The 13115-nt window shown below is 42.4% G+C and overlaps 1 protein-coding gene across 6 annotated transcripts in view; it reads left to right on the forward strand.

Annotated features, from left to right (window-relative positions):
* LOC308593896 (uncharacterized protein) overlaps positions 1–13115 on the forward strand; it is a 188941-nt gene that overhangs the window by 82741 nt on the left and 93085 nt on the right. The window lies entirely within an intron of this gene.

Consider the following 13115-nt stretch of genomic DNA (forward strand, 5'->3'; position numbering starts at 1 on the left):
GTCGGACACCTCTGGTCAACCAAGACTTTTCAATTTCCTGTGCATGATGGCATTGAAATGAAAATACAGTTTTTTTCTGCTCAGAACCAGGTGTTAAAATAGAAAATGGGGAATTCCCTCAGCTTCCTCCAACATGGTACCCTCCAGATGTGTTGTGCTACAACTCCCATCAGCTTCACGCAGCATGGCTGATCATCAGGGATTATAAAGTTTTTAATCCAAGACAACTGGAAGACAGCAGACAATCTCCCTGCTGCATTGATTATTGCATGTTCAAAATGCTGTACAGAAAAGCTGTACTAATGCCCCCCTCTTCTCCCAGTTATCATCAAGTCATAGAAATCAGTTCTGCTGTGTCAGTTATTAAGGTGCCAATAAACTGAATTAATCTAACTGTGCAGGCACGCAGCCCAAATCTGGGGAAAGCTACTTTGTCTTTAAACTGCTGCAGAGGGGGGAATTAGAGATTTTTTAAGAAAATGACATGCAAACAAGCTGCATATTTGTATGGGCATGTTTCAGTGGGAAAAACATGAAATATACACCCAACACTGAAACATCAGTTTCATTCACTTGTGCTAGCCCTATGAACAGTCCTTGTTAATCTGTCAGAAGCCTTTAGATCCCAGCAGTTGGAGAGTCATGCTATTACTGACCATTCATTTTGTATTTCTGCCATTTCTTGACTACTAATGGGTTTCTATCAATGCGCTGGTGTGAATTTGAGGTTTCAGCAGTGCTGGCAATTGAGATCGGAGTGTAATGCTGGTGGTGCACATTTAGGGGTCAATGTATAATAAAATTTCATGAAACATATAAACATTTGCCTTTTTTCTTTTCTGCTGATCTGCAGCAATGGACAACATTGGATACTGTAAACTGCAATCTGCCTGTTTAGATATTTCACACCTGTCAATCAGAACCTCCCTCCCTGTCAGATGATAACATTGCTCAATAAGTAGTGAATTTAGTGGGTTTCAAATTTTCTGTCCTTGGAAACCATAGGAAATTGTCTGCCAGCAACCTTCTGTGTATCCTCTATGGAACCCTTGCGTGCCATACAACTCTGCAGGATAGAGTACAAATTCAGAATACAGTCGTACCTTGGAAGTCGAACGGAATCAGTTCCGGAAGTTCATTCAACTTCTAAAACATTCGAAAACCAAATTGTGGCTTCTGATTGGCTGCAGGAAAGAAACTTCAGAAAACTAAAGGAGAAACCACAAGGGATCCTCTCAATCATGGGGAACCTTCAGAATTGAGTACTTTGTAATAACTTCCTGTGGGAATTGCTCTTAAAGATTATCTATAGGAAGCTTGATTAAATGGCAAGAAAGTTGTTGTTCATTTCCCAAATGCACAGGGAGATTCTGGAAGTAATATTCTATTTCCCACCCTAAATAATACAGCAGCTGCAAATGAGATCTACATTGTTATAAATGATCACTTTTGTCACCCATTAGGTGGCAAACATGCAACTTTAATATAATTCAAACTGAGCGGCATAATTATTTGATGAAACCAATCTCCATTGCTTATCTCATCCCCTAATTATAATGTATTAGTTTTACTCGTGATTATGGCAGGATTAGTTTATCCAAGCAAGAAATCAATAATTCAAACCAATAATTAAATTTCATGAGAAAGCTCCATATAAACGGGGACACCATGGTTAGTCACTTGCTGTCTTTAGTTAATGTCTCTCCCTGGGTATGGGGCAACCATCAGAAAAAATATATAAATGAAGACAAGTGACTAATAAGTTACATCTGGGAAGTGGGCAAAGCAAAGTTCAAAAATCATGGAACATTTGGTATCTGTTAACATATTGTGCCTCTCCATCTCATGCCCCCACTCAGTTTTTGTAATGTGTGGCAGAGATGGTTCAGCGCTTGCAGTAGATCATGATTTGAGGTAAAAATAATAAACTAGGATTATAGGAAGCTGTCTCATACTAAGCCAAATTGCTGGTCCATCTAGTGTGTTATAGTCTAGACTTACTCAGAGAAGCATCCCATGGTTTCAGGCAGGATTATTTCTCTGCTCTACTTGGAGATGTTGTTAGACTAGAAGGATTCCACCAAAGTTGTGACTATTGCTGTGGGGAAGACAAAACCTCCAAACGGGGCCAATCTGTTGGGAGGAAAATTCATTCCCAGCTCTGAAAACCAGCACCCATTATTGAACCACAACAAAGCCAATGAACGCAGTGCCCTAGAAGGAAAAGGTTAGCATACATAAACCAGCAACATCATTGAAGGGGGGGGGGAGGGTACAGAGAGTTGTTTTTTGGCTGAACACAGTCCTTGGGGTCGGCCGCAGTCAGCCTTTATAGGGTCCCAGCCCTGGATTCAAATAAACCAATGGTGTGATAGCCCACCAATCTCCAGCAGCAGGCCTGGGAATTCCCAATGGCTGGTTGCCTAGCCCTGACATTGCTCCCTAGGGGAAGGGATCTGGCATGACAGGCTGCAACAGCCACAACAGCCGCCCATCCTGTGACTGGATAAGCAACCATTTTGGTTTGTTTTAAATTGTTTTACTGAAGTTTAATGTTGCTGTAACTCACCCTGGGACCTTATGGTGAAAGGTTGGGTGGGAATTTCTTAAATAAATAAAATCAATAAGATGGTGGCTAGTTAGGCCCAAAGGACGAAAAAAGTATTTCTTGTGTTTTCCCCCTTTTCTGAAATTCTTTAAAGATAGGCTTGTGTTGCAGGTTTCTGTCTCACTGCATTCACAGGGTAATGCAATATTTACCATAACATGTCACTCTTATTGCAAGTATCTATGGAAACTAACTAAAATGGTAATATCAAAATTCTTTAGCATTACACATAGATACATACACACACACAGAGAGAGAAAAATCATTTGGATTACTGAGAGGAAACTTCTAGCGCTTTAGGCTTTGGCACGGTAATTTAGAATTTAGAGAGAATTCTCTGCATGTTTTATTGAAATGCTCAGAACTGTCTGCCTTATTGTATGAAGACAAAAAAACTCCCAGGCACCTCTGAGACTACCCAGCCGTCTTACAACTGAATCTACAAAGCTATTGTAGTGATTGCAGAGTAAGCAGCAGTTTCATTGTTTTGTTGAAGCGCTCAGAACTGTTTTGTCTCCTGTCAGGGGCAATAGTTGAGCTCTGCCAGCGTGCGAGGCAGACTCGGCCCCTAGCCAAAAGTCTGGTGTGGAATTTAGGATGACTGGGACACTTGCTCCCAAGTGCAGCTTGGACAGAGACCCAAAATGGAGTACAAAGCTGTCAAAAGAATGCTAAATTGCATCAAGCTTTCTTGTCAGTTTTGCAACATTAAAGCATGTTTGCAAAATGGTATATGGACAGTGGCGTAGCGTGGGGGTGCAGGGGGGGGCGGCCGCAACATCTGGGGGGCGCACTCGCACTCGCAGCTCTCTGCCCCCTGCTAAAATCCACGGGTTAGGGGGCGCAAATTACTTGCCTTGCCCCGGGTGCTGACAACCCACGCTACGCCACTGTATATGGAGATTTAGATGAAGCCAATAAAGTAAGCGTTTACAAATAAACAGTGTCCTTATTTTCCAGGGACAGTCTTAAATTTACAGAAGCTGTCCCGGTTTCTGATTTGATCCTGGAATGTCCTGCTTTTCCTTAGGACATCCCTATTTTCATCAAAGAAATGTTGAAGGGTATGGAATAGGGCATCCCTATTTTCACTGGATAAATGTTGGAGGACGTGGTACCTCAGCAGAAAATATTATTACTGCTGCTGCTGCTACTACTACTATGCATTATATCTATTCATCGCTTTACACACAAAAAAGAGTCTCTCAGAGATTTACAACTCATGTTGTAGCATAACATTAATGTATGAGAATGGCATTAGAATAACATCCCCCAAAGTGCTCATCCATCATTGCCTATAAAGAAGAAAAATCCTACCCACCCCACAACAAGATGAGAACCCCTCTTTAATTAGACCCTTCTTCCCACTTCTGTTCTCCTATGTAACTTGGGGAGATAATGTCACTGTAGTCTGTTAAACACTGAACTGTATCCATTTGGTGTATACACACACACACACACACACACACACAATTTTGTAGGCCTTTTTTAAAAAGGGGGGGTATTCTCTTTCAGACAATGGCAAAATTCTGGGCCTAGGTGGCCTTTTTCAGAGGTTTTCAGCTGCCTCTGAAGTGAAACAGCTCTGCTTCCAAGCAGATCAAAGCAAAGCAGACTGATCTTGAAGCTTCAGATCTGATATATTTCTGAATCTCCCACAGGCAAGCTTTCCATATAAGGAAAACGTCAGGCAACAAGGAGGGAGAGAGAAAGGAGGAGGAGGTGTGCCGTTGTGATTGACAGCTGTAGCTTCCAAACCGTAAGCTTCTACTTTTAACTTACAGCCATAATGTTAGATGTTCCTAAAGAAGATGAGAGTGCCGTAGAGCTCAAAATCCTGAGAGCCTCACATCCACCCCTTTCTTCAGAAGAGATATGATGGTTCACATAATCCTAATTAGCAGGTTTGGGCACTCTGCTCAGTGGCAAGCCTTCTTTATACAATAAAAACGTTCTGATTCCATTCTCTTGCTTCCATTTGAAACCCAATGATCCATTTTACCTCTCAGCTGCCTCTCATATGTTTCCTGCTGCTGTTGGCTCACCACTGGGTACTAGACCCAGATAACTCAGGGTCCTAGCTCTCCTCTTCTCCACAATCTTTCTCCCTTGCTTCAGTCTCTTTTGGGAAAGTAGTTCCCATACCTCCTCCATTTGCCTTTTCTTCCTCTGTTAGGTGGGCCTGCTGTTTATGCTACCTGCCAAAGAGGTGGCTGGAATGCACTGTGGTGTTTGCCCTCCTAGGTGGGTCATAGGGAAAGGGTTAAATGAGTGGGAAGTGATTGGCCAGTGGGAACCCAAGGGGAGGAGTTAGAGCTAGAGTTGGAGTGTTTTGGAAGTCAGTTGGGAGTTGGAGAAGGAAGAGGGAGGATAAATCTGTGGGTTGGTCGAGTTTTGTTGTGAGAGAGTGAGAGAAACTGTTAGGAGGAGTCAAATAGACAGTTGGGATAATCAGTTAGAAGTTAATAGGAAGGTATAGGCTAGTATAGAAACTAAGGATAAGAAACTGACAAGAAAAATTATCTGAAACCATAAACTTGTTCCTGCTTATAAAATAAACTTGATTATTTGTTTTAATGTTAACAACTGTCTGGACTCAATGTGTACCCGAGAGAAACGGGTTGGTGGCAGCAGGGAAGTGATCATAGTGGTGGCACAGGGATCAATAGACCGTCAAATGTCCGGGGACCCTGTGTGATTGCCACATGCACCAACCAGCTGTGATGTATCACTTCCACAATGACCATGTTTACTTCCACTCAGGCTCATTGTGAGGTTTAGGTGTCAGTCTCCTCCTCATACATGGTGCTTTGTGAGGGACATCGGATGAACTTGTCAGAAACTGTTCGTGTTCTGCATCGCTCTATGTGACAGCCTCTGTGGCAGGAAACAGCAATGCTGAGAGCTTCCAGGAACGACTTGTGGGCCACCAACAAGTGCGAGATGTCTGGTGTCCAGTTGCCACGTTTAGTGGGTGGTTGACACCAACTTCCCAAGGCAATATGGAATGTGGGTTTCTATTGAACCCTGGCAACCCGAGTCAAGGTCTCCCAGCACTTTCCCCCTAGAGGACAGGGCATCATTTTCCTGCTAAACATGGCTTCAAAAAAAAAAATTGCCCCTGTCTTTCTGGTGTTTAAATTCCATAAGCCTGTTAGATCATGATCCTGTGGTTCTTTTGAGGGTGTCTGAGGGTCAGGCACAGGATTTTGCATATTGCCAAAGGTATACCCTTAGAGAGAGGGGACCAATCTTGGATTCACCTTCCCAGGCAGTACTGAAAGGCACTATTCACCCTTGGCTGTTGACGCTTCTCTGGCAGAAAGGGAAGACTGTGTGTTTGATACTTCATAGGGGAAGCTTTGGTTCTGCTGATTCCAAAGTTCTCCTGTTTCTTGGCATGCACCCCACTGGAGAAAAAACTACAGGGGGGGGGGCTAACAAGGGATGTAGAGTTCCATCAAATCTCCACATCCATCAAGTAGTCCTCGTCATGTCTTGGTGCAGGTGTAGTTATACAGGAAAATCTTTTATTTAATGCTGGTGGAAGAAGGAGAATTGTGCCCCCTTCCAACTTTTGCCTGACAGATGCAAGTGTATCAGGGCTTTGGATCTGGTAGTTCATTCACCTTTGAGTCTTGCTCACTCAGCCTGCTTTGATTTCCCTGTTAGCGAACGGAAAAGTGGCGCAGAAGTACGTAAACAAAATGTAAACTTTTATTATAAGACTCTGTCCTACAATTCCCCTCTCCACCGGAGAAGATGATAACCTTCATTTCCTGTTAGATACATAGCCAGAGGAACTTAACAGTGATCTCTCAATACACTGTACAAGCTTTCATTCCTCGTCTTCCTTCCGTGTTGCTGAACAATCCTTTGGAACTGTAATGTATTGTGTGTAAACATTTATTTATTTTTACAAAATGTTACAGGAAATCTGTTTGCTCTTTCTTCATTCACACCTGGAAAAAATGTATTTCAAAGAAAACTGTGCGGTGCTTACATGAGATATGCTGGCAATAAAATTTGCCAATAAAATAAAATAAAATAAAATCCCACAAGAAACAACACCCACAAATGATTTCCATTTTGATTGCACCAGGTAGTTATTCACCTGGAGCACCCCCAGCAGAGACGCCTGCTTGGTATTCAGCTTTGTAATATGCTTCTCATTGCTTAATCTGTAGTGTGTGCTTTATATAATGCTGAGCCTGGGGCTTTTCCTGTGGCTTGAATGTTGACTTAGGAGAATAGATAGCACAAAGCATTACTATTAACAGCCTGGATCTGTTCAGTCATTCTTTGGAGGTTACGAAATGCCATGTGTTGCTTTTCATTTTTCATTTTAATTGATGGATTGAGATTTGGAACCATGGCACTGGGTCAGAGTTTCAAAGAAATCCGTTTCTCACAAAAGTTGCTTTGCAAAGATTACCACAAAAGCCACCGGGGGGGGGGGAGGGATGAACAGCCCATATCAGATACTTTCCAAAAAATTCATTTCATTTATGAATCACTGCTTATGAAGCATCTTAAAGTGATCTACAGTATAATAGAAACATAGAAAACAATTACATATAAAAACAATTAAGAGAACAACTATATTGCAATATTTGGAGAAATGCAAATTTCAAATGATGGCTCTGTTTTTGTTCGTATATTGTTTGGGAAAACGTGAATTAGGTAGCTTCACCTTGAAATGTGAGCTGAGTCAAATGTCTCCATCGCTCCTAGTGTCACATCTGCTTGGTTCAAGTGGACCAAGCATATTCTCTCCCCATCTCTAGGAAAACCTTTTCTTATGGAATATTCACTTCTCCCAGCCTGTCCAAAATTAACCTCACAGGCATTCTTTATATCAGGGTTTCCCAAACTTGGGTCTCCAGGTGTTTTGGACTACAATTCCCATCATCCATGACCACTGGTCCTGCTAGCTACGGATAATGGGAGTTGTAGTCCAAAAACAGCTGGAGGCCCAAGTTTGGGAAACTCTGCTCTGTAGCAAGGCTTTGGCTTTGACGACTGGCAAACTAAGATGAATTCTAAACAAAGGAAATAATGGAAGAATGTATACACTGTCCATAAAAAAACATAAGAAGTGTCATCCTGGATCAGACCAAAATCCTATCTAGCCCAGCATTCTGTTTTGGGTTTTTTGTTTTGTTTTAAAATTATTTGGTTTTTCAAATTAAATTTTACACTCACATGTCCAACTTACAACATAAATACAAGATTCCAAGGAATCTCCTGGGCTCCTCCCTCCCTTTGTGGGTCTTATTGTTAATCATTTCCTCCTGCATCTTTTATGACAATCCAAAATCTTCTACCTCTCCATTGTGTCGAAAATTCATCATTAAACTAAAGGTGATATTCCAATCCTACTAACAATTTTAACTGTTTACAATGTTTTTTTAAGATAAGTTATAAATTTTCCCCATTCCTTATTAAAATTTTGGTCTTCCTGATTTCTGGTTCTTCCGGTCATTTTGGCCATTTCGGCATAATTCATCAACTTGATCTGCCATTATTCTCTGGTGGAGACTTTATCTTCTTTCCATCTCTGGGCCAATAACATCCATACAGCCATGGTCGTATACATAAATAGTCTTATCTGCTCCTTTCAGATTTTGGCATCTAGAATTCCTAAAAGGAAGGGTTCGGGTTTTTTAGAGAGGGTTATTTTAAACATTTTTTCAATTCATAATATATCATTTCCCATCATTATTTTACTACCATACATTTCCACTACATATGATAAAAGGTGCCTTCTTTCCCCTTACATTTCCAGCATACATTTGACCCCATTTTATACATTTTTGCTAATTTACTAGGAGTTAAATACCAACGATACATCATCATTCTGTTCTCACAGTGGCCAACGTGATGCCTCTGGGAAGACCTGAAGCAGAAGATGGATATCTGAGGCCCTTCTCTTGGTCTGTCCTCTGTGTGAGGCTTGGAGGGTGACAAGGGAAAGGCCCTTTTCAGTTGTTGCTCCCAACCTTGTTAGGATATTAATGTTCTGTTCCACCTTAAGAGGAACAGATGTGTGGATTGTAGTATGCCGTGTGTCTGTTTACTTCCAGAACAGCCTGCTGGGAACTTCCGTTGTGTATAGCATTTCCTTATGCTCTTTGCTTGGACACAAAGGGGAGCAGACATGTTTTTCCTTTGTCCTGATGCTGAATAAAATGCTTGTAAATACGCTTTTACACAGCCTCTCTCTGCCCTTCTGCTGCGAAGAGTTCTTATCTCTGCTAGCTTGCGTGCCCAGCTTCTGACAGCTTCTGAAGCTTGGGTTGCAGAAACATGCTGATCCAAGGACCAGAGTTCACCTGGCTGCTGGCCGATGGGTTGGAGCCAGCTTGGGGGGGGGGGCTGCCAATTGACCCTGTTTCCTTGGATGCATCCCAACAGACCTGTGCAACACTCTCCCCAGTGAGGTCCACCTAACACCTTCACTGACACCTTTTTTGGTACTGTCGATCAGTAGGTCGGCGGTTCGAATCCCTGCAATGGGGTGAGCTCCCATTGCTCAGTCCCAGCTTCTGCCAACCTAGCAGTTTGAAAGCACGCAGTGCAAGTAGATAAGTAGGTACTGCTCTGGTGGGAAGGTAAACAGCATTTCCATGCACTGCTCTGGTTCACTAGAAGCGGCTTAGTCATGCTGGCCACATGACCCGGAAGCTGTACGCCGGCTCCCTCGGTCAGTAAAGCAAGATGAGCGCTGCAACCCCAGAGTCATCCATGACTGGACCTAACGGTCAGGGGTCCCTTTACCTTTGCCTAAAATTCACCCCTTTCCCCACGCCTTTGTGGGACTGAGTTGATTGTGTTTTGTTGCTTGTGTGCTGCCAAGGCTTTCTGTCACATTTCAATGAGGTTGTTTCAAATTATAACAATGTTAATGCTTTGTATTATTTTATTTTAAGGTAGGATGAATCTATGTTTATGTTTCTAAACATCAGTCACTTGCAGACCTCCCTAGGTAACAAGCAACCAACCAACCAACCAACCAACCAATCAATCAATCAATCAATCCAATAAAAAAACTGTTATCCCATTCACAATCTTGTCAGACTGTGAATGTAAAGCCCTCTTTTCCCCCATCAAACTGGAACGTTGAAAAGAATCAAATACAAACAGCTTCATTACCATTGGCTGTGAAAGAGGGGGGAGCATTTTTTTAAACACAGTCATAAACACTTATCAGCAGCTAGACAAATTCAGGGTTACAAGTACTTCATTAAAATAAATGTTTGAAAGTACGCAGAGAGATGACAGCACACAGTGTAATATAAATATGTCCGTTATGCAGCAAACGTACAAACAAAAGGATAATTAAACACAGGAGCCATATGCCTGTACATGCAGAACAGTCTGTGCAAAACAATTTAGAGAAAATGCATTAAAGCTCTCAGCCTCTTTCTTAGGACATGGTGCTTAACCTAATGTGCTAGAGTTACCTGTTTGACACTAAAGAGTCTACTTATTTTATTCTGTGGTGTTTTTTTTAATCAAACCATCTTCTTATTGCTGAGGAAAGACAACATTTATACAAGCATGTAACAAACAAAAAGTACTTGACTGCTAAAATAATATACCCCCTAACATTCCTCACATAAAAATAGGGAAATTTCTCACTGCCCCACAACTGACCTGCTGGCTCTGTCTAATCACCAGCAGGAAGGCCAACCAACCCCTGCCATTCACCAGATCACTGCCGGGCCTGTAGTGAATGGACTAGGAGAGTTAACTAGAACTAGCGCAGGTGGCACTGTGGTCTAAACAACAGAGCCTAGGGCTTGCCAATCAGAAGGTTTGTGGTTCGAATCCCCGCGACGGGGTGAGCTCCCGTTGTTCGGTCCCAGCTCCTGCCCACCTAGCAGTTCGAAAGCACATCAAGTGCAAGTACATTAATAGGTACCGCTCCAGCGGGAAGGCAAATGGCATTTTTGTGTGCTCTGGCTTCTATCCCTGCAAGAAGTGGCTTAGTCATGCTGGCCACATGACCCAGAAGCTGCCTGCGGACAAACGCCATCTCCCTCGGCCTATAGAGTGAGATGAGGATGCAACCCCAGAGTCATCCGTGAATGGACGTAATGGTCAGGGGTACCTTTAACTTTACTTTAGAAAATTGGATCTACCTATGAAGAAATGGCCCCAGGGTTCTGGTTGTTGGCGTCCATCTGTCTCAAGAGGCAATGGAGTATGCCTCTGGTGGTGAAATCAAACCACTGTGTGCACAGCACCAAAGTGACCTCCCCGGGTAGAAGCCTGGGCAATGCGTTTGGAGTCTCTGGGCTGCTCAGATAACAATACGGAAGGCAGAACAATATGTCTGGAAACAACTTGGCTACAGGAGTTGCTCAAAGGAGATGAACAAGGCATCATCCAACTGTCTTAGGGGCTCCACGCCAGATTTGGGTAGGATTTATTCCTTAGCCCCGGCATAGGCAAACTCGGCCCTCCAGATGTTTTTGGCCTACAACTCCCATGATCCCTAACTTACAGGACCAGTGGTCAGGGATGGTGGGAATTGTAGTCTCAAAACATCTGGAAGGCCAAGTTTGCCTATGCCTGCCTTAGCCTTTCCTTCTCCCAAAGATACTTCACAAGACAGCAGTGCTTTTCCTTCTCCTAGATGGGCTACCTTACCAGGATGATGAGCCCCATCTGCCCCTCCCGTCCCTCTACAGCACATACGGAAACTGCCTTCTTGACCATTGGATCCACTATTGGCCTCGTCCATTCAATCCGCTCGAGCCTGTCTTCGCATGCAAGGGAAGTCCCTAACTCATTGAGGGTTTGAGACCCATTGGCTACCCTCACCTGGTGTAGTCCGGAGGTACCACTGTAACATATGGCCTAAATAGCACAGGCTTCTGGATAGCATGAGGTTGATTTAGTAGTTTCAAATCCTTCTGAATGATGGAAGAATAAAGTTAAAGTATGCACAAATTAATGCTTGATAAGCTTTTCAAGAGTGGCAGACAAATATGTAACATTTTAGGTAACAAAATTGCATTTGAATAGAGTTTCTCCATATGCTTTCAAACTAGCATGAATTCTGTGCTTTTTTTTAAGAACAGAGGCTTTGTGTTGTATTAACATCTAGTGGAAAGAAAACATGCAGACCCACAAACATTAACAGTAGTGATACAAACAGAAGGACATTTTGTATTCTTTGCACAGTTTCATCATACCCTCATTTCCAAGAGAGTTATGTGTTCAGCTGGGCAGATAAAATGCTGCATATTAACAACTATCCACTAACTGGTCAATTAATGTTCAACAGTAGTCAGTGGGGGAAAAATAAAAATAACAATCAGTAGTACACATACACACACACAAATATTCATTCTTCTTCCCCAGCAATTAGGCTTGAACAGAGGCTTCTGTTGGTGTCAGTGGAAAGCTGTTTTTGAGTCTTATTGCCTGTGTGTTTAATATTCAGTCTCATATAACTAACATTATTAACTACAATTAATGCATGAAGGGGTTAAGACCAGAGATCAAGCTGTCCTGCCAGACTTAGATAGGTCACACCTCTTCACCTTGGGGTGGACGGCTACCAAACTCTTTGTTTTCCCACTTTCCACCATTGTGAAACCTTCCAGTAAAGAGGTCTAAGCTGGACACTCCAAGCTTAGACTATATGGCCTAAGCAAGCTATCTTTGTCTTTCAATACAAATAATTTAGAAACACTTACCTTTTGGGAACTTGCCTACGTTTTGCTGTCTTTCTTTTCTTGCTGCTGTATTGAAAAGCACATGAACCTGACCTTTGAAGAGTTTGTAAGGAAACCAATTTTAACTTACCAAATATGTGTGGAGCTTTGGAAGCAACTTAGAAGGGGCTATTTTAAATGTTTTGTCATCGAATTCTACTCAATATTGATCTAGAGTAGATACCAATGTATAGTTAGCAACAACTTAAACAGGTTGTAGGATTCCCAAAAATAGACCAGAGACAATAGTTCATTCAGCAGAGTTTTACTGCTACTGAAGACAAATGAGCATAATGGTCACAAATCCAATACATTCAGGATTGGCACTGTCCATAAGAAATCCAGTTGCAGCAGACTTAACTTAAACTTACAATAACTTATAATAAATCTAAACCTTAACACTACATTAGAACCTCTATTTACAACTGCCTCAGGTTACAAATGCTTCAGGTTACAAACTCCGCTAACCTGGAAGAGTTACCTCAAGTCTTCAGAACTTTGCCCCAGGATGAGAACGGAAATTGTGTACCAGCGGCGCAGTGGCAGCAAGAGGCCCCATTAGCGAAAGCACGCCTCTGGTTAAGAACAGTTTCAGGTTAAGAACTGACATCCAGAACTAATTAAGTTCGTAACTAGAGGTACCACTGTATAGCATACTATGTACAGAACACCACACCAGAAGGAAGAGAGATAGAAAGAGAAAGAGAAACTCAGGATCCTTCTGACCCTACTTTTATAGTCAGCATGACCTTGGCAGAAGAGATAACAGAACCAGT

The sequence above is a fragment of the Podarcis bocagei genome (assembly GCF_964188305.1).
Source record: "Podarcis bocagei genome assembly, chromosome: 8".
Taxonomy (NCBI): domain Eukaryota; kingdom Metazoa; phylum Chordata; class Lepidosauria; order Squamata; family Lacertidae; genus Podarcis; species Podarcis bocagei.